This window comes from Oncorhynchus nerka, linkage group LG7 (genome assembly GCF_034236695.1).
Source record: "Oncorhynchus nerka isolate Pitt River linkage group LG7, Oner_Uvic_2.0, whole genome shotgun sequence".
NCBI lineage: Eukaryota > Metazoa > Chordata > Actinopteri > Salmoniformes > Salmonidae > Oncorhynchus > Oncorhynchus nerka.
The window spans coordinates 18,145,083-18,170,611 of record NC_088402.1 but is presented as its reverse complement, the minus strand read 5'-3'; the positions used below and the strand labels follow the sequence as shown (position 1 = coordinate 18,170,611).

General features: G+C 44.7%; 1 protein-coding gene across 1 annotated transcript in view; it reads right to left on the bottom strand.

The window, feature by feature from the left end:
• The window catches only part of LOC115125066 (cyclic AMP-responsive element-binding protein 5-like), a 62,274-nt gene that overhangs the window by 13,672 nt on the left and 23,073 nt on the right, over positions 1–25,529 (bottom strand). The gene's annotated exons all lie outside the window — the stretch shown is intronic.

Here is a 25,529-nt window from a genome sequence, read left to right as displayed (position 1 = left end):
AGGGGGAAGAAAAGAGAGGGGAAAGAAAAGAGAGGGGAAAGAAAATAGAGGGGGAAAGAAAAGAGAGGAGGAAAGAAAAGAGGGGGAAGAAAAGAGAGGGGGAAAGAAAAGAGAGGGGGAAAGAAAGAGAGGGGGGAAAAAAGAGGGGGGAAAAAAAGAGAGGGGGAAAGAAAGAGAGGAGGAATGAAAAGAAAGGGGGAAGAAAAGAGAGGGAAGAAAGATAAGGGAAAGAAACGAGAGGGGGAAGAATAGAGAGGGGGAAAGAAAAGAGAGGAGGAAAGAAAAGAGAGGGGGAAGAAAAGAGAGGGGGAAAGTAATAGATTGAGCGTAAGGAGAGACATGCGCCACAAAAGGGGCCAGGTTGCGATGTGATGATGTAATGGTTTTGGCCCTCAGCCAATCAGACTGCGTGGGCCTCCCTCGCTACGCTGAAGTCATCATTGGTGATGTCACCACTGACTCTTTAGCGAGCAACGAATGAAACGTACCCCCCAAAAATGTAAAGGGACGCAAACCATACCACGCCTCCTAACGTAACCACAACAGTCCACCTGGGCCAACAGCCAGACACGCAGTCATCATGGAAACCAGTGGTAAACACAGGGAGAAACAGTCGGATCCCCAGAATCTAACACGGATCACATCATCACGACAGCGAGCTTGGCCTGAGCTACAGAGGAACACGTTGTCTGACTTCAACAGGCCATGTGACATGGTCTCTTCCCTTCCTTACTCAATGTACTCTACTAGGCAGTACAATGCAGTAATCAACTGTAGTGTACTACTCAACTGTACTGTACTATGCTGTAATCAACTGGACTGTACTATGCTGTAATCAACTAGACTGTACTACTCAACTGGACTGTACTACTCAACTGTAGTGTACTATGCTGTTATCAACTGTAGTGTACTATGCTACAATCAACTGGACTGTACTACGCTGTAAACAACTAGACTGTACTACTCAACTGTACTGTACTATGCTGTAATCAACTGGACTGTACTACTCAACTGTACTGTACTATGCTGTAATCAACTGGACTGTACTACTCAACTGGACTATGCTGTAATCAACTGGACTGTACTACTCAACTGGACTATGCTGTAATCAACTAGACTGTACTACTCAACTGGACTGTACTACTCAACTGTAGTGTACTATGCTGTTATCAACTAGAGTGTACTATGCTACAATCAACTGGACTGTACTACGCTGTAAACAACTAGACTGTACTACTCAACTGGACTGTACTATGCTGTAATCAACTGGACTGTACTAATCAACTGTACTGTACTATGCTGTAAACAACTAGACTGTACTATGCTGTAAACAACTAGACTGTACTATGCTGTAATCAACTAGACTGTACTAATCAACTGTACTGTACTATGCTGTAAACAACTGGACTGTACTACTCAACTGTACTGTACTATGCTGTAAACAACTGGACTGTACTACTCAACTGTACTATGCTGTAAACAACTAGACTGTACTACTCAACTGTACTATGCTGTAAACAACTGGACTGTACTACTCAACTGTACTGTACTATGCTGTAAACAACTAGACTGTACTGTACTATGCTGTAAACAACTAGACTGTACTACTCAACTTTATTGTACTATGCTGTAAACAACTGGACTGTACTATGCTGTAATCAACTGGACTGTACAATACTGTAATCAACTGGACTGTACTATGCTGTAATCAACTGGACTGTACTATGCTGTAATCAACTGGACTGTACTATGCTGTAAACAACTAGACTATACTAATCAACTGTACTGTACTATGCTGTAAACAACTAGACTGTACTACTCAACTGTACTGTACTATGCTGTAATCAACTGGACTGTACTATGCTGTAATCAATTGTACTGTACTACTCAACTGTACTGTACTATGCTGTAATCAACTAGACTGTACTACTCAACTGTACTGTACTATGCTGTAATCAACTGTACTGTACTACTCAACTGTACTGTACTATGCTGTAATCAACTGGACTGTACTATGGTGTAATCAACTGGACTGTACTATGCTGTAATCAACTGTACTGTACTATGCTGTAATCAACTGGACTGTACTATGGTGTAATCAACTGGACTGTACTATGCTGTAATCAACTGGACTGTACTATGGTGTAATCAACTGGACTGTACTACGCTGTAAACAACTAGACTGTACTACTCAACTGGACTGTACTATGCTGTAATCAACTGTACTGTACTACGCTGTAAACAACTAGACTGTACTACTCAACTGGACTGTACTACGCTGTAATCAACTGGACTGTACTATGCTGTAATCAACTGGACTGTACTACGCTGTAATCAACTGGACTGTACTATGCTGTAATCAACTGGACTGTACTACTCAACTGTACTGTACTATGCTGTAAACAACTGTACTGTACTATGCTGTAAACAACTGGACTGTACTACTCAACTGTACTGTACTATGCTGTAATCAACTAGACTGTACTACTCAACTGTATTGTACTATGCTGTAAACAACTGGACTGTACTACTCAACTGTACTGTACTATGCTGTAAACAACTGTACTGTACTATGCTGTAATCAACTGTACTGTACTATGCTGTAATCAACTGTACTGTACTACGCTGTAATCAACTAGACTGTACTATGCTGTAATCAACTGGACTGTACTACTCAACTGTACTGTACTATGCTGTAATCAACTGTACTGTACTATGCTGTAATCAACTGGACTGTACTATGCTGTAATCAACTGTACTGTACTATGCTGTAATCAACTGGACTGTACTACGCTGTAATCAACTAGACTGTACTACTCAACTGGACTGTACTATGCTGTAATCAACTGGACTGTACTACTCAACTGTACTGTACTATGCTGTAATCAACTAGACTGTACTATGCTGTAATCAACTAGACTGTACTATGCTGTAATCAACTAGACTGTACTACTCAACTGGACTGTACTATGCTGTAATCAACTAGACTGTACTACTCAACTGTACTGTACTATGCTGTAATCAACTGGACTGTACTATGCTGTAATCAACTGTACTGTACTATGCTGTAATCAACTGTACTGTACTACGCTGTAATCAACTAGACTGTACTACTCAACTGGACTGTACTATGCTGTAATCAACTGGACTGTACTACTCAACTGTACTGTACTATGCTGTAAACAACTAGACTGTACTAATCAACTGTAGTGTACTATGCTGTAATCAACTAGACTGTACTACTCAACTGTACTGTACTATGCTGTAATCAACTAGACTGTACTATGCTGTAATCAACTAGACTGTACTACTCAACTGTACTGTACTATGCTGTAATCAACTAGACTATACTAATCAACTGGACTGTACTATGCTGTAATCACCTGTACTGTACTACTCAACTAGACTGTACTACTCAACTGTAGTGTACTATGCTGTAAACAACTAGACTGTACTACTCAACTGTAGTGTACTACGCTGTAATCAACTAGACTGTACTACTCAACTGGACTGTACTATGCTGTAATCACCTGTACTGTACTACTCAACTAGACTGTACTACTCAACTGTAGTGTACTACGCTGTAATCAACTGTAGTGTACTATGTAATGAACTGGACTGTACTATACTGTAATCAACTGTGCTGTACTACTCAACTGTAGTGTACTATGCTGTAAACAACTAGACTGTACTACTCAACTGTAGTGTACTACGCTGTAATCAACTAGACTGTACTACTCAACTGGACTGTACTATGCTGTAATCACCTGTACTGTACTACTCAACTAGACTGTACTACTCAACTGTAGTGTACTACGCTGTAATCAACTAGACTGTACTACTCAACTGGACTGTACTATGCTGTAATCAACTGGACTGTACTACTCAACTGTACTGTACTATGCTGTAAACAACTAGACTGTACTAATCAACTGTAGTGTACTATGCTGTAATCAACTAGACTGTACTATGCTGTAATCAACTAGACTGTACTACTCAACTGTACTGTACTATGCTGTAATCAACTGTACTGTACTATGCTGTTATCAACTGTATTGTACTATGCTACAATCAACTGGACTGTACTATGCTTTAATCAATTAGACTGTACTACTCAACTGTTCTGTACTACGTTGTAAACAACTAGACTGTACTACTCAACTGTTCTGTACTACTCAACTGTACTGTACTATGCTGTAATCAACTGTAGTGTACTATGTAATGAACTGGACTGTACTATACTGTAATCAACTGTGCTGTACTACTCAACTGGACTGTACTATGCTGTAATCACCTGTAGTGTACTACTCAACTAGACTGTACTACTCAACTGTAGTGTACTATGCTGTAAACAACTAGACTGTACTACTCAACTGTACTGTACTATGCTGTAAACAACTAGACTGTACTACTCAACTGGACTGTACTATGCTGTAAACAACTGGACTGTACTACTCAACTGTACTGTACTATGCTGTAAACAACTGGACTGTACTACTCAACTGTACTGTACTATGCTGTAATCAACTAGAGTGTACTATGCTGTAATCAACTGGACTGTACTATGCTGTAAACAACTAGACTGTACTACTCAACTGGACTGTACTATGCCGTAATCAACTAGACTGTACTACTCAACTGGACTGTACTATAATGTAATCAACTAGACTGTACTATGCTGTAAACAACTGTACTGTACTATGCTGTAATCAACTGTACTGTACTAATCAACTAGACTGTACTAATCAACTGTACTGTACTATGCTGTAATCAACTAATCAAATCAAATCAAATCAAATTTTATTTGTCACATACACATGGTTAGCAGATGTTAATGCGAGTGTAGCGAAATGCTTGTGCTTCTAGTTCCGACAATGCAGTGATAACCAACAAGTAATCTAACTAACAATTCCAAAACTACTGTCTTATACACAGTGTAAGGGGATAAGGAATATGTACATAAGGATATATGAATGAGTGATGGTACAGAGCAGCATACAGTAGATGGTATCGAGTACAGTATATACATATGAGATGAGTATGTAGACAAAGTAAACAAAGTGGCATAGTTAAAGTGGCTAGTGACATAAGAATGCAGTCGATGATCTAGAGTACAGTATATACATATGCATATGAGATGAATAGTGTAGGGTAAGTAACATTATATAAGGTAGCATTGTTTAAAGTGGCTAGTGATATATTTACATCATTTCCCATCAATTCCCATTTTTAAAGTGGCTGGAGTTGGGTCAGTGTCAATGACAGTGTGTTGGCAGCAGCCACTCAATGTTAGTGATTGCTGTTTAACAGTCTGATGGCCTTGAGATAGAAGCTGTTTTTCAGTCTCTCGGTCCCAGCTTTGATGCACCTGTACTGACCTCGCCTTCTGGATGATAGCGGGGTGAACAGGCAGTGGTTTGGGTGGTTGATGTCCTTGATGATCTTTATGGCCTTCCTGTAACATCGGGTGGTGTAGGTGTCCTGGAGGGCAGGTAGTTTGCCCCGGTGATGCGTTGTGCAGACCTCACTACCCTCTGGAGAGCCTTACGGTTGAGGGCGGAGCAGTTGCCGTACCAGGCGGTGATACAGCCCGCCAGGATGCTCTCGATTGTGCATCTGTAGAAGTTTGTGAGTGCTTTTGGTGACAAGCCGAATTTCTTCAGCCTCCTGAGGTTGAAGAGGCGCTGCTGCGCCTTCTTCACGACGCTGTCAGTGTGAGTGGACCAATTCAGTTTGTCTGTGATGTGTATGCCGAGGAACTTAAAACTTGCTACCCTCTCCACTACTGATCCATCGATGTGGATAGGGGGTGTTCCCTCTGCTGTTTCCTGAAGTCCACAATCATCTCCTTAGTTTTGTTGACGTTGAGTGTGAGGTTATTTTCCTGACACCACACTCCGAGGGCCCTCACCTCCTCCCTGTAGGCCGTCTCGTCGTTGTTGGTAATCAAGCCTACCACTGTTGTGTCGTCCGCAAACTTGATGATTGAGTTGGAGCGTGCATGGCCACGCAGTCGTGGGTGAACAGGGAGTACAGGAGAGGGCTCAGAACGCACCCTTGTGGGGCCCCGTGTTGAGGATCAGCGGGGAGGAGATGTTGTTGCCTACCCTCACCACCTGTGGGCGGCCCGTCAGGAAGTCCAGTACCCAGTTGCACAGGGCGGGGTCGAGACCCAGGGTCTCGAGCTTGATGACGAGCTTGGAGGGTACTATGGTATTGAATGCCGAGCTGTAGTCGATGAACAGCATTCTCACATAGGTATTCCTCTTGTCCAGGTGGGTTAGGGCAGTGTGCAGTGTGGTTGAGATTGCATCGTCTGTGGACCTATTTGGGCGGTAAGCAAATTGGAGTGGGTCTAGGGTGTCAGGTAGGGTGGAGGTGATATGGTCCTTGACTAGTCTCTCAAAGCACTTCATGATGACGGAAGTGAGTGCTACGGGCGGTAGTCGTTTAGCTCAGTTACCTTAGCTTTCTTGGGAACAGGAACAATGGTGGCCCTCTTGAAGCATGTGGGAACAGCAGACTGGTATAGGGATTGATTGAATATGTCCGTAAACACACCGGCCAGCTGGTCTGCGCATGCTCTGAGGGCGCGGCTGGGGATGCCGTCTGGGCCTGCAGCCTTGCGAGGGTTAACACGTTTAAATGTCTTACTCACCTCGGCTGCAGTGAAGGAGAGACTGCATGTTTTCGTTGCAGGCCGTGTCAGTGGCACTGTATTGTCCTCAAAGCGGGCAAAAAGTGATTTAGTCTGCCTGGGAGCAAGACATCCTGGTCCGTGACTGGGCTGGGTTTCTTCTTGTAGTCCGTGATTGACTGTAGACCCTGCCACATGCCTCTTGTGTCTGAGCCATTGAATTGAGATTCCACTTTGTCTCTGTACTGACGCTTAGCTTGTTTAATAGCCTTGCGGAGGGAATAGCTGCATTGTTTATATTCGGACATATTACCAGACACCTTGCCCTGATTAAAAGCAGTGGTTCGCGCTTTCAGTTTCACGCGAATGCTGCCATCAATCCACGGTTTCTGGTTTGGGAATGTTTTTATCGTTGCTATGGGAACGACATCTTCGACGCACGTTCTAATGAACTCGCACACCGAATCAGCGTATTCGTCAATATTTCCATCTGACGCAATACGAAACATGTCCCAGTCCACGTGATGGAAGCAGTCTTGGAGTGTGGAGTCAGCTTGGTCTGACCAGCGTTGGACAGACCTCAGCGTGGGAGCCTCTTGTTTAAGTTTCTGCCTGTAGGCAGGGATCAGCAAAATGGAGTCGTGGTCAGCTTTTCCGAAAGGGGGCGGGGCAGGGCCTTATATGCGTCGCGGAAGTTAGAGTAACAATGATCCAAGGTTTTACCACCCCTGGTTGCGCAATCGATATGCTGGTAAAATTTAGGGAGTCTTGTTTTCAGATTAGCTTTGTTAAAATCCCCAGCTACAATGAATGCAGCCTCCGGATAAATGGTTTCCAGTTTGCAAAGAGTTAAATACAGTTCGTTCAGAGCCATCGATGTGTCTGCTTGGGGGGGATATATACGGCTGTGATTATAATCGAGGAGAATTCTCTTGGAAGATAATGCGGTCTACATTTGATTGTGAGGAATTCTAAATCAGGTGAACAGAAGGATTTGAGTTCCTGTATGTTTCCTTCATCACACCATGTCTCGTTAGTCATGAGGCATACGCCCCGCCACTCTTCTTACCAGAAAGATGTTTGTTTCTGTCGGCGCGATGCGTGGAGAAACCCGTTGGCTGCACCGCCTCGGATTGCGTCTTCCCAGTTAGCCATGTTTCTGTGAAGCAGAGAACGTTGCAGTCTCTGATGTCCCTCTGGAATGCTACTCTTGCTCGGATTTCGTCAACCTTGTTGTCAAGAGACTGGACATTGGCAAGAAGAATGCTGGGGAGTGCTGCGCGATGTGCCCTTTTTCGGAGTCTGACCAGAACACCGCCTCGTTTCCCTCTTTTTCGGAGTCGTTTCCTTGGGTCGCTGCATGCGATCCATTCCGTTGTCCTGTTTGTAAGGCAGAACACCGGATCCGCGTCGCGGAAAACATATTCTTGGTCGTACTGATGGTGAGTTGGCGCTGATCTTATATTCAGTAGTTCTTCTCGACTGTATGTAATGAAACCTAAGATGACCTGGGGTACTAATGTAAGAAATAACACGTAAAAAAACAAAAAACTGCATAGTTTCCTAGGAACGCTAAGCGAGGCGGCCATCTCAGTCGGCGCCGGAAGAACTAGACTGTACTATAATGTAAACAACTAGACTGTACTATAATGTAAACAAATAGACTGTACTACTCAACTGTATTGTACTATGCTGTAATCAACTAGACTGTACTATAATGTAAACAACTAGGCTATACTATAATGTAAACAACTAGGCTGTACTATAATGTAAACAACTAGACTGTATTATAATGTAAACAACTAGACTGTACTACTCAACTGTATTGTACTATGCTGTAATCAACTAGAGTGTACTATGCTGTAATCAACTGGACTGTACTATGCTGTAATCAACTAGACTGTACTATGCTGTAATCAACTAGACTGTACTATGCTGTAATCAACTAGAGTGTACTATGCTGTAATCAACTGGACTGTACTATGCTGTAATCAACTAGACTGTCCCACTCAACTGGACTGTACTATGCTGTAATCAACTGTACTGTACTATGCTGTAATCAACTAGACTGTACCACTCAACTGTACTGTACTATGCTGTAATCAACTAGAGTGTACTATGCTGTAATCAACTGTACTGTACTATGCTGTAATCAACTAGACTGTACCACTCAACTGGACTGTACTATGCTGTAATCAACTAGACTGTACTACTCAACTGGACTGTACTATGCTGTAAACAACTGGACTGTATTATTCTGTGTTGTGCTGTAACTTACTCTAACTCTTCTGAAGAACTTCTGAAACTCTAGGAATGTGTCCCAAATGACACCTTATTCCATATATAGTGCACCATGTTTGACCAGAGCCCTGTACTCTTAGAAAAAAGGGTTCCAAAAGGGTTATTCGGCTGTCCCCATAGGAGAACCCTTTTTGGTGCTATCTAGAACCTAAAAGGCTTTAAAGAACTCTTGTTGGTTCTAGGTAGAAGCCTTTTGATTCCAAGTATAACCCTTTTATTGTTCCATGTAAAACCATTTTGGGTTCCATGTAGAACTCTGTGGAAACCCAAAACTGTTCTACCTGGAACCGACAAGAGTTCTTCAAAGCCTTTTAGGTTATAGATAGCACCTTTTTTTCTCAACGTGTATGGGCCCAGACCAATGGGAATATACCTCTAGCAGCAGTGTCTACAGGATCTGAAATAGACCTTTAGCAGCAGTGTCTACAGGATCTGAAATAGACCTCTAGCAGCAGCAGTGTCTACAGGATCTGAAATAGATCTCTAGCAGCAGTGTCTACAGGATCTGAAATAGACCTCTAGCAGCAGTGTCTACAGGATCTGAAATAGATCTCTAGCAGCAGTGTCTACAGGATCTGAAATAGACCTCTAGCAGCAGTGTCTACAGGATCTGAAATAGACCTTTAGCAGCAGTGTCTACAGGATCTGAAATAGACCTCTAGCAGCAGTGTCTACAGGATCTGAAATAGACCTCTAGCAGCAGAGTCTACAGGATCTGAAATAGGCCTCTAGCAGCAGTATCTACAGGATCTGAAATAGGCCTCTAGCGGCAGTGTCTACAGGATCTGAAATAGACATCTAGCAGCAGTGTCTACAGGATCTGAAATAGACCTTTAGCAGCAGTGTCTACAGGATCTGAAATAGACCTCTAGCAGCAGTGTCTACAGGATCTGAAATAGACCTCTAGCAGCAGAGTCTACAGGATCTGAAATAGACCTCTAGCAGCAGTGTCTACAGGATCTGAAATAGGCCTCTAGCAGCAGTGTCTACAGGATCTGAAATAGATCTCTACCAGCAGTGTCTACAGGATCTGAAATAGACCTCTAGCAGCAGTGTCTACAGGATCTGAAATAGACCTCTAGCAGCAGTGTCTACAGGATCTGAAATAAACCTCTAGCAGCAGAGTCTACAGGATCTGAAATAGATCTCTAGCAGCAGAGTCTACAGGATCTGAAATAGACCTCTAGCAGCAGCAGTGTCTACAGGATCTGAAATAGATCTCTAGCAGCAGTGTCTACAGGATCTGAAATAGACCTCTAGCAGCAGTGTCTACAGGATCTGAAATAGATCTCTAGCAGCAGTGTCTACAGGATCTGAAATAGACCTCTAGCAGCAGTGTCTACAGGATCTGAAATAGACCTTTAGCAGCAGTGTCTACAGGATCTGAAATAGACCTCTAGCAGCAGTGTCTACAGGATCTGAAATAGACCTCTAGCAGCAGAGTCTACAGGATCTGAAATAGACCTTTAGCAGCAGTGTCTACAGGATCTGAAATAGGCCTCTAGCAGCAGTATCTACAGGATCTGAAATAGGCCTCTAGCAGCAGTGTCTACAGGATCTGAAATAGACCTTTAGCAGCAGTGTCTACAGGATCTGAAATAGACCTCTAGCAGCAGTGTCTACAGGATCTGAAATAGACCTCTAGCAGCAGTGTCTACAGGATCTGAAATAGACCTCTAGCAGCAGAGTCTACAGGATCTGAAATAGACCTTTAGCAGCAGTGTCTACAGGATCTGAAATAGGCCTCTAGCAGCAGTATCTACAGGATCTGAAATAGGCCTCTAGCGGCAGTATCTACAGGATCTGAAATAGGCCTCTAGCAGCAGTGTCTACAGGATCTGAAATAGACCTTTAGCAGCAGTGTCTACAGGATCTGAAATAGACCTCTAGCAGCAGTGTCTACAGGATCTGAAATAGACCTCTAGCAGCAGTGTCTACAGGATCTGAAATAGACCTCTAGCAGCAGAGTCTACAGGATCTGAAATAGACCTTTAGCAGCAGTGTCTACAGGATCTGAAATAGGCCTCTAGCAGCAGTATCTACAGGATCTGAAATAGGCCTCTAGCGGCAGTGTCTACAGGATCTGAAATAGACATCTAGCAGCAGTGTCTACAGGATCTGAAATAGACCTTTAGCAGCAGTGTCTACAGGATCTGAAATAGACCTCTAGCAGCAGTGTCTACAGGATCTGAAATAGGCCTCTAGCAGCAGTGTCTACAGGATCTGAAATAGGCCTCTAGCAGCAGTGTCTACAGGATCTGAAATAGACCTCTAGCAGCAGAGTCTACAGGATCTGAAATAGACCTCTAGCAGCAGAGTCTACAGGATCTGAAATAGACCTCTAGCAGCAGTGTCTACAGGATCTGAAATAGACCTCTAGCAGCAGAGTCTACAGGATCTGAAATAGATCTCTAGCAGCAGAGTCTACAGGATCTGAAATAGACCTCTAGCAGCAGTATCTACAGGATCTGAAATAGGCCTCTAGCGGCAGTGTCTACAGGATCTGAAATAGACATCTAGCAGCAGTGTCTACAGGATCTGAAATAGACCTTTAGCAGCAGTGTCTACAGGATCTGAAATAGACCTCTAGCAGCAGTGTCTACAGGATCTGAAATAGACCTCTAGCAGCAGAGTCTACAGGATCTGAAATAGACCTCTAGCAGCAGTGTCTACAGGATCTGAAATAGGCCTCTAGCAGCAGTGTCTACAGGATCTGAAATAGATCTCTACCAGCAGTGTCTACAGGATCTGAAATAGACCTCTAGCAGCAGTGTCTACAGGATCTGAAATAGACCTCTAGCAGCAGTGTCTACAGGATCTGAAATAAACCTCTAGCAGCAGAGTCTACAGGATCTGAAATAGATCTCTAGCAGCAGAGTCTACAGGATCTGAAATAGACCTCTAGCAGCAGCAGTGTCTACAGGATCTGAAATAGATCTCTAGCAGCAGTGTCTACAGGATCTGAAATAGACCTCTAGCAGCAGTGTCTACAGGATCTGAAATAGATCTCTAGCAGCAGTGTCTACAGGATCTGAAATAGACCTCTAGCAGCAGTGTCTACAGGATCTGAAATAGACCTTTAGCAGCAGTGTCTACAGGATCTGAAATAGACCTCTAGCAGCAGTGTCTACAGGATCTGAAATAGACCTCTAGCAGCAGAGTCTACAGGATCTGAAATAGACCTTTAGCAGCAGTGTCTACAGGATCTGAAATAGGCCTCTAGCAGCAGTATCTACAGGATCTGAAATAGGCCTCTAGCAGCAGTGTCTACAGGATCTGAAATAGACCTTTAGCAGCAGTGTCTACAGGATCTGAAATAGACCTCTAGCAGCAGTGTCTACAGGATCTGAAATAGGCCTCTAGCAGCAGTGTCTACAGGATCTGAAATAGGCCTCTAGCAGCAGTGTCTACAGGATCTGAAATAGACCTCTAGCAGCAGAGTCTACAGGATCTGAAATAGACCTCTAGCAGCAGAGTCTACAGGATCTGAAATAGACCTCTAGCAGCAGTGTCTACAGGATCTGAAATAGACCTCTAGCAGCAGAGTCTACAGGATCTGAAATAGATCTCTAGCAGCAGAGTCTACAGGATCTGAAATAGACCTCTAGCAGCAGTATCTACAGGATCTGAAATAGGCCTCTAGCGGCAGTGTCTACAGGATCTGAAATAGACATCTAGCAGCAGTGTCTACAGGATCTGAAATAGACCTTTAGCAGCAGTGTCTACAGGATCTGAAATAGACCTCTAGCAGCAGTGTCTACAGGATCTGAAATAGACCTCTAGCAGCAGAGTCTACAGGATCTGAAATAGACCTCTAGCAGCAGTGTCTACAGGATCTGAAATAGGCCTCTAGCAGCAGTGTCTACAGGATCTGAAATAGATCTCTACCAGCAGTGTCTACAGGATCTGAAATAGACCTCTAGCAGCAGTGTCTACAGGATCTGAAATAGACCTCTAGCAGCAGTGTCTACAGGATCTGAAATAAACCTCTAGCAGCAGAGTCTACAGGATCTGAAATAGATCTCTAGCAGCAGTGTCTACAGGATCTGAAATAGACCTCTAGCAGCAGTGTCTACAGGATCTGAAATAGACCTCTAGCAGCAGTGTCTACAGGTTCTGAAATAGACCTCTAGCAGCAGTGTTTACGGGATCTGAAATAGACCTCTAGCAGCAGAGTCTACAGGATCTGAAATAGGCCTCTAGCAGCAGTGTCTACAGGATCTGAAATAGGCCTCTAGCAGCAGTGTCTACAGGATCTGAAATAGACCTCTAGCAGCAGTGTCTACAGGATCTGAAATAGACCTCTAGCGGCAGTGTCTACAGGATCTGAAATAGACATCTAGCAGCAGTGTCTACAGGATCTGAAATAGACCTTTAGCAGCAGTGTCTACAGGATCTGAAATAGACCTCTAGCAGCAGTGTCTACAGGATCTGAAATAGACCTCTAGCAGCAGTGTCTACGGGATCTGAAATAGACCTCTATAGCAGCAGTGTCTACAGGTTCTGAAATAGACCTCTAGCAGCAGTGTCTACAGGATCTGAAATAGACCTCTAGCAGCAGAGTCTACAGGATCTGAAATAGGCCTCTAGCAGCAGTGTCTACAGGATCTGAAATAGACCTCTAGCAGCAGTGTCTACAGGATCTGAAATAGAACTCTAGCGGCAGTGTCTACAGGATCTGAAATAGACATCTAGCAGCAGTGTCTACAGGATCTGAAATAGACCTTTAGCAGCAGTGTCTACAGGATCTGAAATAGACCTCTAGCAGCAGTGTCTACAGGATCTGAAATAGACCTCTAGCAGCAGTGTCTACAGGATCTGAAATAGGCCTCTAGCAGCAGTGTCTACAGGATCTGAAATAGGCCTCTAGCAGCAGTGTCTACAGGATCTGAAATAGGCCTCTAGCAGCAGTGTCTACAGGATCTGAAATAGACCTCTAGCAGCAGTATCTACAGGATCTGAAATAGACCTCTAGCAGCAGTGTCTACAGGATCTGAAATAGGCCTCTAGCAGCAGTGTCTACAGGATCTGAAATAGGCCTCTAGCAGCAGTGTCTACAGGATCTGAAATAGACCTTTAGCAGCAGTGTCTACAGGATCTGAAATAGACCTCTAGCAGCAGTGTCTACAGGATCTGAAATAGACCTCTAGCAGCAGAGTCTACAGGATCTGAAATAGACCTCTAGCAGCAGTGTCTACGGGATCTGAAATAGACCTCTAGCAGCAGTGTCTACAGGTTCTGAAATAGACCTCTAGCAGCAGTGTCTACAGGATCTGAAATAGACCTCTAGCAGCAGAGTCTACAGGATCTGAAATAGGCCTCTAGCAGCAGTGTATACAGGATCTGAAATAGATCTCTAGCAGCAGTGTCTACAGGATCTGAAATAGACCTCTAGCAGCAGTGTCTACAGGATCTGAAATAGACCTCTAGCAGCAGTGTCTACAGGATCTGAAATAGACCTCTAGCAGCAGAATCTACAGGATCTGAAATAGACCTCTAGCAGCAGTGTCTACGGGATCTGAAATAGACCTCTAGCAGCAGTGTCTACAGGTTCTGAAATAGACCTCTAGCAGCAGTGTCTACAGGATCTGAAATAGACCTCTAGCAGCAGAGTCTACAGGATCTGAAATAGGCCTCTAGCAGCAGTGTCTACAGGATCTGAAATAGATCTCTAGCAGCAGTGTCTACAGGATCTGAAATAGACCTCTAGCAGCAGTGTCTACAGGATCTGAAATAGACCTCTAGCAGCAGAGTCTACAGGATCTGAAATAGACCTCTAGCAGCAGTGTCTACGGGATCTGAAATAGACCTCTAGCAGCAGTGTCTACAGGTTCTGAAATAGACCTCTAGCAGCAGTGTCTACAGGATCTGAAATAGACCTCTAGCAGCAGTATCTACAGGATCTGAAATAGACCTCTAGCAGCAGTGTCTACAGGATCTGAAATAGGCCTCTAGCAGCAGTGTCTACAGGATCTGAAATAGGCCTCTAGCAGCAGTGTCTACAGGATCTGAAATAGACCTTTAGCAGCAGTGTCTACAGGATCTGAAATAGACCTCTAGCAGCAGTGTCTACAGGATCTGAAATAGACCTCTAGCAGCAGAGTCTACAGGATCTGAAATAGACCTCTAGCAGCAGTGTCTACGGGATCTGAAATAGACCTCTAGCAGCAGTGTCTACAGGTTCTGAAATAGACCTCTAGCAGCAGTGTCTACAGGATCTGAAATAGACCTCTAGCAGCAGAGTCTACAGGATCTGAAATAGGCCTCTAGCAGCAGTGTCTACAGGATCTGAAATAGATCTCTAGCAGCAGTGTCTACAGGATCTGAAATAGACCTCTAGCAGCAGTGTCTACAGGATCTGAAATAGACCTCTAGCAGCAGTGTCTACAGGATCTGAAATAGACCTCTAGCAGCAGAATCTACAGGATCTGAAATAGACCTCTAGCAGCAGTGTCTACGGGATCTGAAATAGACCTCTAGCAGCAGTGTCTACAGGTTCTGAAATAGACCTCTAGCAGCAGTGTCTACAGGATCTGAAATAGACCTCTAGCAGCAGAGTCTACAGGATCTGAAATAGGCCTCTAGCAGCAGTGTCTACAGGATCTGAAATAGATCTCTAGCAGCAGTGTCTACAGGATCTGAAATAGACCTCTAGCAGCAGTGTCTACAGGATCTGAAATAGACCTCTAGCAGCAGAGTCTACAGGATCTGAAATAGACCTCTAGCAGCAGTGTCTACGGGATCTGAAATAGACCTCTAGCAGCAGTGTCTACAGGTTCTGAAATAGACCTCTAGCAGCAGTGTCTACAGGATCTGAAATAGACCTCTAGCAGCAGAGTCTACAGGATCTGAAATAGGCCTCTAGCAGCAGTGTCTACAGGATCTGAAATAGATCTCTAGCAGCAGTGTCTACAGGATCTGAAATAGACCTCTAGCAGCAGTGTCTACAGGATCTGAAATAGACCTCTAGCAGCAGTGTCTACAGGATCTGAAATAGACCTCTAGCAGCAGTGTCTACAGGATCTGAAATAGACCTCTAGCAGCAGAGTCTACAGGATCTGAAATAGACCTCTAGCAGCAGTGTCTACGGGATCTGAAATAGACCTCTAGCAGCAGTGTCTACAGGTTCTGAAATAGACCTCTAGCAGCAGTGTCTACAGGATCTGAAATAGACCTCTAGCAGCAGAGTCTACAGGATCTGAAATAGGCCTCTAGCAGCAGTGTCTACAGGATCTGAAATAGACCTCTAGCAGCAGTGTCTACAGGATCTGAAATAGACCTCTAGCGGCAGTGTCTACAGGATCTGAAATAGACATCTAGCAGCAGTGTCTACAGGATCTGAAATAGACCTTTAGCAGCAGTGTCTACAGGATCTGAAATAGACCTCTAGCAGCAGTGTCTACAGGATCTGAAATAGACCTCTAGCAGCAGTGTCTACAGGATCTGAAATAGGCCTCTAGCAGCAGTGTCTACAGGATCTGAAATAGGCCTCTAGCAGCAGTGTCTACAGGATCTGAAATAGGCCTCTAGCAGCAGTGTCTACAGGATCTGAAATAGACCTCTAGCAGCAGTATCTACAGGATCTGAAATAGACCTCTAGCAGCAGTGTCTACAGGATCTGAAATAGGCCTCTAGCAGCAGTGTCTACAGGATCTGAAATAGGCCTCTAGCAGCAGTGTCTACAGGATCTGAAATAGACCTTTAGCAGCAGTGTCTACAGGATCTGAAATAGACCTCTAGCAGCAGTGTCTACAGGATCTGAAATAGACCTCTAGCAGCAGAGTCTACAGGATCTGAAATAGACCTCTAGCAGCAGTGTCTACAGGATCTGAAATAGGCCTCTAGCAGCAGTGTCTACAGGATCTGAAATAGATCTCTAGCAGCAGTGTCTACAGGTTCTGAAATAGACCTCTAGCAGCAGTGTCTACAGGATCTGAAATAGATCTCTAGCAGCAGTGTCTACAGGATCTGAAATAGATCTCTAGCAGCAGTGTTTACGGGATCTGAAATAGACCTCTAGCAGCAGAGTCTACAGGATCTGAAATAGGCCTCTAGCAGCAGTGTCTACAGGATCTGAAATAGGCCTCTAGCAGCAGTGTCTACAGGATCTGAAATAGACCTCTAGCAGCAGTGTCTACAGGATCTGAAATAGACCTCTAGCGGCAGTGTCTACAGGATCTGAAATAGACATCTAGCAGCAGTGTCTACAGGATCTGAAATAGACCTCTAGCAGCAGAGTCTACAGGATCTGAAATAGACCTCTAGCAGCAGTGTCTACGGGATCTGAAATAGACCTCTAGCAGCAGTGTCTACAGGTTCTGAAATAGACCTCTAGCAGCAGTGTCTACAGGATCTGAAATAGACCTCTAGCAGCAGAGTCTACAGGATCTGAAATAGGCCTCTAGCAGCAGTGTCTACAGGATCTGAAATAGATCTCTAGCAGCAGTGTCTACAGGATCTGAAATAGACCTCTAGCAGCAGTGTCTACAGGATCTGAAATAGACCTCTAGCAGCAGTGTCTACAGGATCTGAAATAGACCTCTAGCAGCAGAATCTACAGGATCTGAAATAGACCTCTAGCAGCAGTGTCTACGGGATCTGAAATAGACCTCTAGCAGCAGTGTCTACAGGTTCTGAAATAGACCTCTAGCAGCAGTGTCTACAGGATCTGAAATAGACCTCTAGCAGCAGAGTCTACAGGATCTGAAATAGGCCTCTAGCAGCAGTGTCTACAGGATCTGAAATAGATCTCTAGCAGCAGTGTCTACAGGATCTGAAATAGACCTCTAGCAGCAGTGTCTACAGGATCTGAAATAGACCTCTAGCAGCAGAGTCTACAGGATCTGAAATAGACCTCTAGCAGCAGTGTCTACGGGATCTGAAATAGACCTCTAGCAGCAGTGTCTACAGGTTCTGAAATAGACCTCTAGCAGCAGTGTCTACAGGATCTGAAATAGACCTCTAGCAGCAGAGTCTACAGGATCTGAAATAGGCCTCTAGCAGCAGTGTCTACAGGATCTGAAATAGATCTCTAGCAGCAGTGTCTACAGGATCTGAAATAGACCTCTAGCAGCAGTGTCTACAGGATCTGAAATAGACCTCTAGCAGCAGTGTCTACAGGATCTGAAATAGACCTCTAGCAGCAGAGTCTACAGGATCTGAAATAGACCTCTAGCAGCAGTGTCTACGGGATCTGAAATAGACCTCTAGCAGCAGTGTCTACAGGTTCTGAAATAGACCTCTAGCAGCAGTGTCTACAGGATCTGAAATAGACCTCTAGCAGCAGAGTCTACAGGATCTGAAATAGGCCTCTAGCAGCAGTGTCTACAGGATCTGAAATAGACCTCTAGCAGCAGTGTCTACAGGATCTGAAATAGACCTCTAGCGGCAGTGTCTACAGGATCTGAAATAGACATCTAGCAGCAGTGTCTACAGGATCTGAAATAGACCTTTAGCAGCAGTGTCTACAGGATCTGAAATAGACCTCTAGCAGCAGTGTCTACAGGATCTGAAATAGACCTCTAGCAGCAGTGTCTACAGGATCTGAAATAGGCCTCTAGCAGCAGTGTCTACAGGATCTGAAATAGGCCTCTAGCAGCAGTGTCTACAGGATCTGAAATAGGCCTCTAGCAGCAGTGTCTACAGGATCTGAAATAGACCTCTAGCAGCAGTATCTACAGGATCTGAAATAGACCTCTAGCAGCAGTGTCTACAGGATCTGAAATAGGCCTCTAGCAGCAGTGTCTACAGGATCTGAAATAGGCCTCTAGCAGCAGTGTCTACAGGATCTGAAATAGACCTTTAGCAGCAGTGTCTACAGGATCTGAAATAGACCTCTAGCAGCAGTGTCTACAGGATCTGAAATAGACCTCTAGCAGCAGAGTCTACAGGATCTGAAATAGACCTCTAGCAGCAGTGTCTACAGGATCTGAAATAGGCCTCTAGCAGCAGTGTCTACAGGATCTGAAATAGATCTCTAGCAGCAGTGTCTACAGGTTCTGAAATAGACCTCTAGCAGCAGTGTCTACAGGATCTGAAATAGATCTCTAGCAGCAGTGTCTACAGGATCTGAAATAGATCTCTAGCAGCAGTGTTTACGGGATCTGAAATAGACCTCTAGCAGCAGAGTCTACAGGATCTGAAATAGGCCTCTAGCAGCAGTGTCTACAGGATCTGAAATAGGCCTCTAGCAGCAGTGTCTACAGGATCTGAAATAGACCTCTAGCGGCAGTGTCTACAGGATCTGAAATAGACCTCTAGCGGCAGTGTCTACAGGATCTGAAATAGACATCTAGCAGCAGTGTCTACAGGATCTGAAATAGACCTTTAGCAGCAGTGTCTACAGGATCTGAAATAGACCTCTAGCAGCAGTGTCTACAGGATCTGAAATAGACCTCTAGCAGCAGAGTCTACAGGATCTGAAATAGGCCTCTAGCAGCAGTGTCTACAGGATCTGAAATAGGCCTCTAGCAGCAGTGTCTACAGGATCTGAAATAGGCCTCTAGCAGCAGTGTCTACAGGATCTGAAATAGACCTCTAGCAGCAGTATCTACAGGATCTGAAATAGACCTCTAGCAGCAGTGTCTACAGGATCTGAAATAGGCCTCTAGCAGCAGTGTCTACAGGATCTGAAATAGGCCTCTAGCAGCAGTGTCTACAGGATCTGAAATAGACCTTTAGCAGCAGTGTCTACAGGATCTGAAATAGACCTCTAGCAGCAGTGTCTACAGGATCTGAAATAGACCTCTAGCAGCAGAGTCTACAGGATCTGAAATAGACCTCTAGCAGCAGTGTCTACAGGATCTGAAATAGGCCTCTAGCAGCAGTGTCTACAGGATCTGAAATAGATCTCTAGCAGCAGTGTCTACAGGTTCTGAAATAGACCTCTAGCAGCAGTGTCTACAGGATCTGAAATAGATCTCTAGCAGCAGTGTCTACAGGATCTGAAATAGATCTCTAGCAGCAGTGTTTACGGGATCTGAAATAGACCTCTAGCAGCAGAGTCTACAGGATCTGAAATAGGCCTCTAGCAGCAGTGTCTACAGGATCTGAAATAGGCCTCTAGCAGCAGTGTCTACAGGATCTGAAATAGACCTCTAGCAGCAGTGTCTACAGGATCTGAAATAGACCTCTAGCGGCAGTGTCTACAGGATCTGAAATAGACATCTAGCAGCAGTGTCTACAGGATCTGAAATAGACCTTTAGCAGCAGTGTCTACAGGATCTGAAATAGACCTCTAGCAGCAGTGTCTACAGGATCTGAAATAGACCTCTAGCAGCAGAGTCTACAGGATCTGAAATAGGCCTCTAGCAGCAGTGTCTACAGGATCTGAAATAGATCTCTAGCAGCAGTGTCTACAGGATCTGAAATAGACCTCTAGCAGCAGTGTCTACAGGATCTGAAATAGACCTCTAGCAGCAGTGTCTACAGGATCTGAAATAGACCTCTAGCAGCAGAGTCTACAGGATCTGAAATAGACCTCTAGCAGCAGTGTCTACGGGATCTGAAATAGACCTCTAGCAGCAGTGTCTACAGGATCTGAAATAGACCTCTAGCAGCAGAGTCTACAGGATCTGAAATAGACCTCTAGCAGCAGTGTCTACGGGATCTGAAATAGACCTCTAGCAGCAGAGTCTACAGGATCTGAAATAGGCCTCTAGCAGCAGTGTCTACAGGATCTGAAATAGGCCTCTAGCAGCAGTGTCTACAGGATCTGAAATAGATCTCTAGCAGCAGTGTCTACAGGATCTGAAATAGACCTCTAGCAGCAGTGTCTACAGGATCTGAAATAGACCTCTAGCAGCAGTGTCTACAGGATCTGAAATAGACCTCTAGCAGCAGAGTCTACAGGATCTGAAATAGACCTCTAGCAGCAGTGTCTACGGGATCTGAAATAGACCTCTAGCAGCAGTGTCTACAGGTTCTGAAATAGACCTCTAGCAGCAGTGTCTACAGGATCTGAAATAGACCTCTAGCAGCAGAGTCTACAGGATCTGAAATAGGCCTCTAGCAGCAGTGTCTACAGGATCTGAAATAGATCTCTAGCAGCAGTGTCTACAGGATCTGAAATAGACCTCTAGCAGCAGTGTCTACAGGATCTGAAATAGACCTCTAGCAGCAGAGTCTACAGGATCTGAAATAGACCTCTAGCAGCAGTGTCTACGGGATCTGAAATAGACCTCTAGCAGCAGTGTCTACAGGTTCTGAAATAGACCTCTAGCAGCAGTGTCTACAGGATCTGAAATAGACCTCTAGCAGCAGAGTCTACAGGATCTGAAATAGGCCTCTAGCAGCAGTGTCTACAGGATCTGAAATAGATCTCTAGCAGCAGTGTCTACAGGATCTGAAATAGACCTCTAGCAGCAGTGTCTACAGGATCTGAAATAGACCTCTAGCAGCAGTGTCTACAGGATCTGAAATAGACCTCTAGCAGCAGAGTCTACAGGATCTGAAATAGACCTCTAGCAGCAGTGTCTACGGGATCTGAAATAGACCTCTAGCAGCAGTGTCTACAGGTTCTGAAATAGACCTCTAGCAGCAGTGTCTACAGGATCTGAAATAGACCTCTAGCAGCAGAGTCTACAGGATCTGAAATAGGCCTCTAGCAGCAGTGTCTACAGGATCTGAAATAGATCTCTAGCAGCAGTGTCTACAGGATCTGAAATAGACCTCTAGCAGCAGTGTCTACAGGATCTGAAATAGACCTCTAGCAGCAGAGTCTACAGGATCTGAAATAGACCTCTAGCAGCAGTGTCTACAGGTTCTGAAATAGACCTCTAGCAGCAGTGTCTACAGGTTCTGAAATAGACCTCTAGCAGCAGTGTCTACAGGATCTGAAATAGATCTCTAGCAGCAGTGTCTACAGGATCTGAAATAGATCTCTAGCAGCAGTGTTTACGGGATCTGAAATAGACCTCTAGCAGCAGAGTCTACAGGATCTGAAATAGGCCTCTAGCAGCAGTGTCTACAGGATCTGAAATAGACCTCTAGCAGCAGAGTCTACAGGATCTGAAATAGACCTCTAGCAGCAGTGTCTACGGGATCTGAAATAGACCTCTAGCAGCAGTGTCTACAGGTTCTGAAATAGACCTCTAGCAGCAGTGTCTACAGGATCTGAAATAGACCTCTAGCAGCAGAGTCTACAGGATCTGAAATAGGCCTCTAGCAGCAGTGTCTACAGGATCTGAAATAGATCTCTAGCAGCAGTGTCTACAGGATCTGAAATAGACCTCTAGCAGCAGTGTCTACAGGATCTGAAATAGACCTCTAGCAGCAGAGTCTACAGGATCTGAAATAGACCTCTAGCAGCAGTGTCTACAGGTTCTGAAATAGACCTCTAGCAGCAGTGTCTACAGGATCTGAAATAGATCTCTAGCAGCAGTGTCTACAGGATCTGAAATAGATCTCTAGCAGCAGTGTTTACGGGATCTGAAATAGACCTCTAGCAGCAGAGTCTACAGGATCTGAAATAGGCCTCTAGCAGCAGTGTCTACAGGATCTGAAATAGACCTCTACAGCAGTGTCTACAGGATCTGAAATAGACCTCTAGCAGCAGAGTCTACAGGATCTGAAATAGGCCTCTAGCAGCAGTGTCTACAGGATCTGAAATAGATCTCTAGCAGCAGTGTCTACAGGATCTGAAATAGACCTCTAGCAGCAGTGTCTACAGGATCTGAAATAGACCTCTAGCAGCAGAGTCTACAGGATCTGAAATAGACCTCTAGCAGCAGTGTCTACAGGTTCTGAAATAGACCTCTAGCAGCAGTGTCTACAGGTTCTGAAATAGACCTCTAGCAGCAGTGTCTACAGGATCTGAAATAGATCTCTAGCAGCAGTGTCTACAGGATCTGAAATAGATCTCTAGCAGCAGTGTTTACGGGATCTGAAATAGACCTCTAGCAGCAGAGTCTACAGGATCTGAAATAGACCTCTAGCAGCAGTGTCTACAGGATCTGAAATAGACCTCTAGCGGCAGTGTCTACAGGATCTGAAATAGACATCTAGCAGCAGTGTCTACAGGATCTGAAATAGACCTTTAGCAGCAGTGTCTACAGGATCTGAAATAGACCTCTAGCAGCAGTGTCTACAGGATCTGAAATAGACCTCTAGCAGCAGAGTCTACAGGATCTGAAATAGGCCTCTAGCAGCAGTGTCTACAGGATCTGAAATAGGCCTCTAGCAGCAGTGTCTACAGGATCTGAAATAGGCCTCTAGCAGCAGTGTCTACAGGATCTGAAATAGACCTCTAGCAGCAGTATCTACAGGATCTGAAATAGACCTCTAGCAGCAGTGTCTACAGGATCTGAAATAGGCCTCTAGCAGCAGTGTCTACAGGATCTGAAATAGGCCTCTAGCAGCAGTGTCTACAGGATCTGAAATAGACCTTTAGCAGCAGTGTCTACAGGATCTGAAATAGACCTCTAGCAGCAGTGTCTACAGGATCTGAAATAGACCTCTAGCAGCAGAGTCTACAGGATCTGAAATAGACCTCTAGCAGCAGTGTCTACAGGATCTGAAATAGGCCTCTAGCAGCAGTGTCTACAGGATCTGAAATAGATCTCTAGCAGCAGTGTCTACAGGTTCTGAAATAGACCTCTAGCAGCAGTGTCTACAGGATCTGAAATAGATCTCTAGCAGCAGTGTCTACAGGATCTGAAATAGATCTCTAGCAGCAGTGTTTACGGGATCTGAAATAGACCTCTAGCAGCAGAGTCTACAGGATCTGAAATAGGCCTCTAGCAGCAGTGTCTACAGGATCTGAAATAGGCCTCTAGCAGCAGTGTCTACAGGATCTGAAATAGACCTCTAGCAGCAGTGTCTACAGGATCTGAAATAGACCTCTAGCGGCAGTGTCTACAGGATCTGAAATAGACATCTAGCAGCAGTGTCTACAGGATCTGAAATAGACCTTTAGCAGCAGTGTCTACAGGATCTGAAATAGACCTCTAGCAGCAGTGTCTACAGGATCTGAAATAGACCTCTAGCAGCAGAGTCTACAGGATCTGAAATAGGCCTCTAGCAGCAGTGTCTACAGGATCTGAAATAGATCTCTAGCAGCAGTGTCTGCAGGATCTGAAATAGACCTCTAGCAGCAGTGTCTACAGGATCTGAAATAGACCTCTAGCAGCAGTGTCTACAGGATCTGAAATAGACCTCTAGCAGCAGAGTCTACAGGATCTGAAATAGACCTCTAGCAGCAGTGTCTACGGATCTGAAATAGACCTCTAGCAGCAGTGTCTACAGGATCTGAAATAGACCTCTAGCAGCAGAGTCTACAGGATCTGAAATAGACCTCTAGCAGCAGTGTCTACGGGATCTGAAATAGACCTCTAGCAGCAGTGTCTACAGGTTCTGAAATAGACCTCTAGCAGCAGTGTCTACAGGATCTGAAATAGACCTCTAGCAGCAGAGTCTACAGGATCTGAAATAGGCCTCTAGCAGCAGTGTCTACAGGATCTGAAATAGACCTCTAGCAGCAGTGTCTACAGGATCTGAAATAGACCTCTAGCGGCAGTGTCTACAGGATCTGAAATAGACATCTAGCAGCAGTGTCTACAGGATCTGAAATAGACCTTTAGCAGCAGTGTCTACAGGATCTGAAATAGACCTCTAGCAGCAGTGTCTACAGGATCTGAAATAGACCTCTAGCAGCAGTGTCTACAGGATCTGAAATAGGCCTCTAGCAGCAGTGTCTACAGGATCTGAAATAGGCCTCTAGCAGCAGTGTCTACAGGATCTGAAATAGGCCTCTAGCAGCAGTGTCTACAGGATCTGAAATAGACTTCTAGCAGCAGTATCTACAGGATCTGAAATAGACCTCTAGCAGCAGTGTCTACAGGATCTGAAATAGGCCTCTAGCAGCAGTGTCTACAGGATCTGAAATAGGCCTCTAGCAGCAGTGTCTACAGGATCTGAAATAGACCTTTAGCAGCAGTGTCTACAGGATCTGAAATAGACCTCTAGCAGCAGTGTCTACAGGATCTGAAATAGACCTCTAGCAGCAGAGTCTACAGGATCTGAAATAGACCTCTAGCAGCAGTGTCTACAGGATCTGAAATAGGCCTCTAGCAGCAGTGTCTACAGGATCTGAAATAGATCTCTAGCAGCAGTGTCTACAGGTTCTGAAATAGACCTCTAGCAGCAGTGTCTACAGGATCTGAAATAGATCTCTAGCAGCAGTGTCTACAGGATCTGAAATAGATCTCTAGCAGCAGTGTTTACGGGATCTGAAATAGACCTCTAGCAGCAGAGTCTACAGGATCTGAAATAGGCCTCTAGCAGCAGTGTCTACAGGATCTGAAATAGGCCTCTAGCAGCAGTGTCTACAGGATCTGAAATAGACCTCTAGCAGCAGTGTCTACAGGATCTGAAATAGACCTCTAGCGGCAGTGTCTACAGGATCTGAAATAGACATCTAGCAGCAGTGTCTACAGGATCTGAAATAGACCTTTAGCAGCAGTGTCTACAGGATCTGAAATAGACCTCTAGCAGCAGTGTCTACAGGATCTGAAATAGACCTCTAGCAGCAGAGTCTACAGGATCTGAAATAGGCCTCTAGCAGCAGTGTCTACAGGATCTGAAATAGATCTCT